The following is a 9,092-nucleotide window of genomic DNA, read 5'->3' as shown; positions in this document are numbered from 1 at the left end:
CCTCCCTCCTCGACCCTTAGCAGCTTACGTCAGGGCTAAAATCTCTCGTACTGTGAGACGAGTGGACCGTAGAAGAAGGCGTGGAAAATATTAAGTCTTCTAATGCTCCCCCCACCCCCACCCCTACCCCCTCTCCCCATACAGTGGTATAAAGAGATGCATCTGCATGTGTGGCGTGAATGGTGTTGCTGACTAGGCAGTTGTTTTGTGTGTATGTGTAGAGAGAGAGAGAGAGAGAGAGAGAGAGAGAGAGAGAGAGAGAGAGAGAGAGAGAGAGAGTCGGTTAGTCAGGCAGAAAGATAGATAAAAGATAAAGAAAGTGAGAAGGAACTAAGAAAGTCAGTCTATCAGTTAGAAAGATTAATAAGACATACATAAAGTGAGAACGAAGTGAGAACGAACAAAGAAAGGCGGTCAGTCAGTCAGAAAGACGTATTAAACGTACAGAATGTGGAAACGAATCAAAAGTCAGGAGGCCAGTCAGTCAGTCAGAAAGATAGAAAACGTACAGAAGCTTAAAACTAAAACTCCGTAGTGCCTCCTCATAGTGAAGTTGTCTGGTGCTCGGGGCGTATAACTTCGGCCGGTGAGAGAAACACAACCACCGCGATATAGTTTCCCATCCTTAATTAGTTTAGTGTGTTACATTTCATGGCCATTGTGGGGAGGCTGATGCACGCGTCCATGCCGTCACTCTTACCGGAAAAATACTGGAGCTTTAAATACACACACACAAACACACACACACACACACACAACGAAGTATGTCCTGTATAACTACTACTACCTACACCACAAGCTGAACTGTAGAATAATGTAGGGTCATTTTCGAACAGGAAAGACAGAGGAACGTAGCAATCTCCTGAGAAATTCCGCTCGAAGCTCTTCATTGAACCAGAATAGCTCCCGTCAGGAAAGTGAAGCCTGGTAGTGGATGTGATGAAGCACTGTTACATCAAAGAGAAACGAAAATAGATTTTATGATAACAGGCAATGAAGGACTCGGTGAAAAATAAAAGTGCTATTGACGGAGTAAATGCAGAAAACGGCCGTCGTGGTATTAGACAAAGGCAAAGAGTGAGTGTTAAAAATGAACTTTTTTTTTTTATGTACATTAATAGAAAGTAAATATGTGTATGTGATTTTTTTTTTTTTTTTTGTATGTGTGTGTGTGTAAGTGAAAATATGTCAGTTTTATTTCAGAAAAAACAAACCAGAAGTTATACCCAAAATAAACTCAGGTATTTTCACCGAGAGTAACAAACGGAAAGGCTGAATCACCAACAAACAAATAAATTAATCCCTCAGGCTTCACAAAGTGCTTCGAAACTCGTCCAGAACCAGAGGCAGTGAACACAGACTCGATGAACCCTTGTCGGCCATGCAGGTGACCACTGGGACTGTGCCGCGTGTTTGTTTGCATGTTTGTTGGCCTGCACGATTAATGAGGCATAAGAAAAGATCATTTTTTTTCGCCAAACTGTTGATACTGAGAGAGATACACCAGTTTGCTCTTTCATTGCCTCGTTCTTCCATCTGATGAACGACGGTTTTGTGTTTCAGAGGCAAACGACCGAGCTCATTGTGACCCTCGTGTTTGTGCCTCTCTGTGTGCTGGCCTGGCATTCTGTGTGGACGTGGCGGTGTTGTCTACACCGGTGGTGGTGATGGTGATAGCGATGGTGAATGTGCGGGACTGTGGTGGTGGTGATGATGGTATTTGCGGATGCAGCATCTAGAAGTCGTGGTGGTGATGGTGGTTGTTATGGTGGTAAGTGAATTTTAGAAAGTTTTAATTGTTATTTCTTTTACGTATACTTTTCCCAGTGATTGTTATTCAAAGTGAGTGCAAATTTTTAAAATGAGAGGAACACACATACACACCATTGTGAACCTAGATGAATGCAGCGTTAGGTTAATGATGATGAACAATTTCCTTCCCGTTTGCCTTAATCAACTTATACCTGCCTCTCTCTCTCTCTCTCTCTCTCTCTCTCTCTCTCTCTCTCTCTCTCTCTCTCTCTCTCTCTCTCTCTCACGCGTGATGAATAGGAGGATTTTACCGGATTTAATCGAGTTTTAAGTTTCATCTTCACTGCAATATTTCTGGTTAACCTCGTGACCACCTTTCAACCTGAGATCAGTAACCTTTGTCGGCTGTGGATGAATAGTCGGTGTAATGAAGTGGTGGACGTGAGGCCTCACTTTAAAATCGAACTGACGCCTGGGTGGTTTTTGAATGCTCTTAATCATCTACGTTTTTTGGCTAGATGCTTCAGCTTCCTTGGTTGTGTGTCTAAGTCGTAGAATATAACGTGTGTGTGTGTATGTGTGTGTGTGTGTGTGTGTGTTTCTCGTCTTCGTAAGTTTCGGCTTCCCTTCGTGGTCATGATGAAACAGATTCCTGGACTTACACTCTTCTTACCTGCAGGCGACATCCTTAGGAAATTAGTGCACATTTTTTTTGCTTAGTTTGTGTATTTTCACAATAAGAGAAATTATATTGTATACACTTCATTGAAACCTGAAAATGTGCAAGTCTGATCAGTGGGTATATATTCTCAGTTTTGTCTTTATATTGATAGCCGATTTTTTCGTTCACAGAATAGCCTCTCGGTGTACCGAGGCTTCGTGGCCTAGAGGAGGCACAGCGTACAGCGGATGGCATTTTTGTGATATTTACTTGTAGCCCTTGACCTTTATCCTTGTGCTGTCAGAGAAACACGCAAAGCATGATAGATTACCATGACACAAACACACTCACACTCACAGAAGCCACTGCTAGGACTCCCACAACAACTTTACCAGTCAGTCTTCAGGGACGAGACAAAGCTTTTGGTTGTGCGCCTCTGAGATGCTTCCTGACGTCCTGGTTTCCGGCGGAGAGTGGTGTAGGGAAGGCCCTTAGGAACGTCACCATATGTGTGTGTGTGTGTGTGTGTGTGTGTGTATGACTGAGCAAGAGAGAGAGAGAGCAATTTTAGTAGTAAATGCAATGGTAAGTGTTAGCCACGTAGTTCAGTTAACAGCCATTAAGATGAATACTCCCATCACACCTTTATTAAGTTGTCGGGCTTGAATGAATCCAATTACGGAGTTTGCAATAAACTGTATGTGAGCCGCGCTATCGAACGCTATTTCCGGAAAAGATTTCGACGTTTTTTTTATATTCTTCATTAATTATTTGATACCGTATATTTAATGGTGCTCTTACTGATCATGGTTTTCTTTGGATTCTTTCATCTTTGCATATCACCTAAATATTCCTGGATTACTTTCTAGTTAATGGTATCTAGTTCTTTTTAACGACAAATAGGTTTTTTCTTTCTATTTATTTTTTTCTTTACCATTTTTCTTTTGTTGTATAATAACCTGATTTGCTGCGGCGTATATAAACTTGTGGTTGACATTCTTCCCCTCTCTGCCTCCTTACCTTGCTGATCTGCACACCGCCCACACGCTGGAGCGTTGTATTGACGCACCTTCTCGCCAGTAAAATTCATTCATGTTTGCTTTCCTGCATGACATCAAAGGAGAGACAGGACTAGATTCGCCTGGGATTTACATAGCGTGCGTTCCTTACTCCTGACCTGCATTACTACACTTTCACTCCCGTACTCATCTCCATTACGTTCTTGGTGTACCTCATGTCTTTTCCTGGAATCTCGGGTTGACAAGTCGTCACGCAGCCCACGACCCAGCCTCACCCTTGCTACATATTTCAGTCCCTCCCAACTTTATTTTTCGTTTATCCCTCAGTTATTGATCAGTGCTGGATGACTCCCGTTGTGCGATAGTGCCTCGGTGCTTCTAGGAGAGGGAAGTACCTCTTGTGTAGACGAAATTGCAGACAGGTAGGTAGGTAAGCAGGACAGTTGCATTAAGTAGGTATATAGGGAAGTTAATAAGCTTGGTAGGTGGGCAGTAGAATAAACAGGCTATAATTAGGTAGGTGGATAGGTAGTAAGTAGGGTAGGCTGATAAGTAAATAGGAAATGAAGTAAGTAACTAGTAGCAAAGAGTGGGAATCGCTTGTCTGGAATGGGTTTCATCCGTACACTACCAAAATTGAGGGAGTAGATACGCTTCGGTGCTCCGCAGACTTGTTTTACAGATCACTTGGCGTCCCGCTGGATGTGGCAGGACAGTCATGGAACACTTGCAGCTGTTAATTGTTCGTCTGAGGTTGGTTTATTGTTGGTTTTAGTAGTTTACATTCGCTTAAAATTATTTCACACTCTACAATTAATTTAAAAAGATATCTGGCGACTACCAACCATTACTTTCTTGTTCATTGTGGAAATCTTAATGTAAAACAGGTCGTTAGTTCACGTATTAACTGGTATTTGAGTTTTAGATCACTAATTCATCACTTTGGGTAAATTAACTTTTTCTTAGCTAAGCAGGTAGATAAGTGAAGTAAGTGGAGGCTGTTAAATAGTATGTCATCACGGGTTTCCATCTGTCTGTCACAAAAAAGTAAGGAAGAGAACATGCCTCGGTGTTCTCAGACCGTTGTTGTGTCTCAGCTGCCAGTAAGGAAGTGCTGCAGGACAGTAAGGAACAGAACATGCCTCGGTGTTCTCAGACTGGTGTTGTGGCTCAGCTACCAGTACGGGAGTGTTGCAGGACAGTAAGGAACAGATTATTCCTCGGTGTTCTCAGACCGGTCTTGTGGCTCAGGTAACAGTAGGGGAGTGTTGCAGGACAGTAAGGAACAGAACATGCCTCGATGTTCTCAGACCTGTTTTGTGGCTCAGCTACCAGTAAGGGAGTGTTGCAGGACAGTAAGGAACAGAACATGCCTCGATGTTCTCAGACCGGTGTTGTGGCTCAGCTACCAGTAGGGGAGTGTTGCAAAACAGTAAGGAACAGAACATGCCTTAGTGTTCTCAGACCGGTGTTGTGGCTCAGCTACCAGTAGGGGAGTGTTGCAGGACAGTAAGGAACAGAACATGCCTAGGTGTTCTCAGACTGGTGTTGTGGCTCAGTTACCAGTAGGGGAGTGTAGCAGGAAATTAAGGAACAGAACATGCCTCGGTTTTCTCAGACCGGAATTGTGGCTTAGCTACCAGTAGGGGAGTGTTGCAGGACAGTAAGGAACAGAACATTTCTCGTTGTTCTCAGACCGGTGTTGTGGCTCAGCTACCTGTAGGGGAGTGTTGCAGGACAGTAAGAAAGAGAACATGCCTCGGTGTTCTCAGACCTTTGTTGTGGCTCAGCTACCTTTAGGTGAGTGTTGTAAGACATTAAAGAACAGAACATGCTTTGGTGTTCTCAGACCGGTTTTTTCGTTCAGCTAACAGTAGGGGAGTGTTGCAGGACAGTAAGGAACAGAACAAGCCTTGGTGTTCTCAGGCCCTTGTTGTGGCTCAGCTACCAGTAGGGGAGTGTTGCAGAACAGTAAGGAACAGAACATGCCTCGGTGTTCTCAGACTGGTGTTGTGGCTCAGTTACCAGTAAGGGAGTGTTGCAGGACAGTAAGAAAGAGAACATGCCTCGGTGTTCTCAGACCGGTGTTGTGGTTTAGCTACCAGTAGGGGAGTGTTGCAGGAGAGTAAGGAACAGATTATGCCTCGGTGTTTTCAGACCCGTGTTGTGGCTCAGTTACCAGGTTGGGAGTGTTGTAGGACAGTAAGGAACAGATTATTCCTCGGTGTTCTCAGACCGGTCTTGTGGCTCAGGTAACAGTAGGGGACTGTTGCAGGACAGTATGGAACATAACATGCCTCGGTGTTCTCAGACCGGTGTTGTAGCTTAGCTACCTGTAGGGGGGAGTGTTGCAGGACAGTAAGGAACAGAACATGCCTCGGTGTTCTCAGACCGGTGTTGTGGCTCAGTTACCAGTATGGGAGTGTTGCAGGAGAGTAAGGAACAGATTATGCCTCGGTGTTTTCAGACCTGTGTTGTGGCTCAGCTACCAGTTTGGGAGTGTTGTAGGACAGTAAGGAACAGAACATGCCTCGGTTTTCTCAGACTGGAATTGTGGCTCAGCTACCAGTAATTGAGTGTTGCAGGACAGTAATGAACAGAACATGCCTCGGTGTTTTCAGACCGGTGTTGTGGCTTAGCTACCTGTAGGGGAGTGTTGCAGGAAAGTAAGGAACAGAACATGCCTGAGTGTTCTCAGACCGTTGTTGTGGGTCAGCTACCAGTAGGGGAGTGTTGCAGGACAGTAACGAACAGAACATGCCTCGGTGTTCTCAGACCGGTGTTGTGGGTCAGCTACCAGTAAGGGAGTGCTGCAGGACAGTAAGGAACAGAACATGCCTTGGTGTTCTCAGACCGGTGTTGTGGGTCAGCTACCAGTAAGGGAGTGCTGCAGGACAGTCATGGTGTGGAGACAGTGAGTTATGCTTTAGTGTGTATGCGTGTGCGTCTCAGGCAACCTTTTTCCTAAAGTGAAATAATGCATATGATTCTCAAATGTGTACAGTTTTGCACTTTACTGTACAAGGATGCACTTTGAATGTTGGGAGGGAGAGGCCACTGATACCCCACAAGCTTGCATACGAGTGTGTGGGGAGTATTTACTAGTTAGTGCAGTTAGCACGTCCATCAGCATATGTTTTTAAACGACTCAGGAATAGAGATTGATAGCAGATTAGCCCATTTATTTACGCAGTGCATATTCATATCATTCAGTGTTCTGGGAATCGTGGTTCAGTGTCCTCCTCTTCCTCCTCCTCCTCCGGAATAGTCTTTAACTAAGCCAAAGACTATTACTATTACTGAAACTGTTCCTAAGTAGACGAAAAAGATCAATATGACCTGGCATCAAAACGCGAACAAACTCGATAATAAGTAGAGATTTTTAGGCAGTGAAATAGTGTTATCATCATTACAAATGGGTAAATATCACATCACCTGAGGTTATTGCGGTCTGGGAAGAAACGCACTGAATGATTATTTCAAGAAGTGCTTATTGACCTTAGTAGTGAAATTCTTAACTGGGTTTAAAAGTTGTTTGAAGCAAAGCCTATGTTCAGTATTAATGAGCGGGGCAACGTCATCAATAATGAAAGTTGATTCCTGAAGAAGCGAATGAATGTAACTAATGATGTCATGAGAAATAACTTATTAATTTTTGTGAAACCTGCTTGTAAACAAATGAAATACAAGCAGTTATTGGCATTAGTATCCTATGTCGTTAATGTGTTACTGTATCCATGCGTGTTTTACTGGGAAACAAGTATTAGATTTTATAACCATGTTCATATCCTCATGATGTTTCCTGTCCATTTTCTGTGAAACAATGTATGCAACCTCTGTGTATTGGCAGCTGTCAACAGTGGACACGAAACCTCAGTGGAGTTTAAGAAATACGTCGAATGTGGTAAGATGAAAAGTGCACGGAAAGCAATGGAAAGGTTTACCTAAAGTCTAACAATCTAATAGTCCATGCAAGTTTATAGTTTTTGGTAGTTGAGTCTCTCTCTCTCTCTCTCTCTCTCTCTCTCTCTCTCTCTCTCTCTCTCTCTCTCTCTCTCTCTCTCTCTCTCTCTCTCTCTCTCTCGTCTGCCCAGTCATCGTTCCAAACGGACGTGATTTTGAACGCTCTCACAGTGAACTTAACTACTAAACGTGGACTACTACTACCGCTATACGGACAAGCTATTGTGTGAGTGTTAAGTTGTAGTGAACTTATCTACAGAACGTGGACTACTACTAACGTCATGAAGGGTCGGAAAATGGCACCCTGGACGTAAACAAGCCCTTGAGAGAGCTCTTCTGTTTTGAGGAGGTTTTGGGGCTTTTGCCAGCTGCTGTTCTCCAGCCTTGACAGACTGACAAATTATGGAATACTCTGGCCCTGCCTCCATATCCGCCGTTGAAGCCGATCTTGCTCTCAGTGACGATAAGGACATCACAGACCAACACTGGCCCCCAATGGATTTAAATAAGCAGTGTTCTGGCTCCACCCCCTGGCAGCCTCAAGTTGATGTCCCCCCCTCTGCCACCCAGCCCTCCACTTCCACCAAGCGGCCCATGGATCAGACCTCGAACACGAGCGACTCGTTATCTCCCGCTCCCAAGTCATCACGGCACATCGAGCCTCCACATCCCACGGCTCCTCTCTCTCCCCCTCAAAGGATACAATTTTAGAAGTTGCTTTTATAAGATTAATAAGTTTTATTGCATTGTTCTTATATGTGATGGCAACAGGATTGACAGTAATGTACACTTTGCGTTTAATTCTTTATTCTCTTTCAGGAGAATATAATTTGAGATGTATCACTAATCTTTCGGATGAGGATTTTTTAATAACTAACTCAGTAAGAATTTTAGGATTAGGAGCTATCTTAGGAGGATCGCCATTAAGATGAAGATTATTTCCAGAATATTAGATCATTTGTTTAAGGACAATAATGAAAATAATAGTATTAGCAGTAAGGATTTTAGGAGGTTTAGTAGGTTATATACTAAATCTAACTAGAGTAAATTACACATTAAAAAGAGAAAATAACTATAATTCAGTTGTAATAATAGGATCAATATGGCTTGTACTTTTACTGAGTACTTTAAAATTAAGGGAAAATAAACTGAAGACAGGGTCAGGTTTAGGAAAAGTAGCCGATAAAGGTTGATTTGAGTTTTATGGAGACCAAGGTTTATATTATTTATTTTCATATATTTTTTCTGTATTTTTAATTCTTTACAGTTCAACAATTAAAGTGTTTATAAAAGTATCTGTAATTGTAATTATTATTTTTACAGTTTTAATTATTTAAATTTATATAATTCAAAAAGAATATTGCTTTGAAGCTGCAAAGGTAGACGGAAAGTCTTGTAAGTATATTCAAATGGTTAAAAAAAAAAATATTACCTTGTGGCGCTTATGATATAATATTTACTTTGAGTTTACGGTACAAAAAAAAAAGGTATTTTTAGAAAAATATTTCAGCTTTATAATGAAAATGTAACGTGTTACTTACACTATAAAAATAGGAACATCAACGGAATTCAACGGCTTAAAAAAAGTTAGAAGTTTTTCTTTTTGTCATAATGTTCCATCTTGATTAGAAGAATTGCTTCAGTTTTGTTTTTAACAACAACGTACCTCTATTTTGGTTTCAATCATAAATATTAGA

At 42.3% G+C, this 9,092-nt stretch overlaps 1 long non-coding RNA gene across 1 annotated transcript; it reads left to right on the top strand.

The window, feature by feature from the left end:
• The first annotated feature begins 781 nt into the window (after positions 1 to 781).
• On the top strand, positions 782 to 1,853 carry LOC135110843 (uncharacterized). The gene is made up of 3 exons (XR_010273452.1): positions 782 to 1,077; positions 1,309 to 1,387; positions 1,564 to 1,853. It is a non-coding gene; the product is annotated as an uncharacterized LOC135110843 (long non-coding RNA).
• Positions 1,854 to 9,092: the final 7,239 nt, after the last annotated feature.

This window comes from Scylla paramamosain, chromosome 21 (genome assembly GCF_035594125.1).
Source record: "Scylla paramamosain isolate STU-SP2022 chromosome 21, ASM3559412v1, whole genome shotgun sequence".
Lineage (NCBI taxonomy): Eukaryota > Metazoa > Arthropoda > Malacostraca > Decapoda > Portunidae > Scylla > Scylla paramamosain.
Note: the sequence above shows the minus strand (reverse complement) of the source record. Positions and strands in the feature narration are given on the sequence as shown.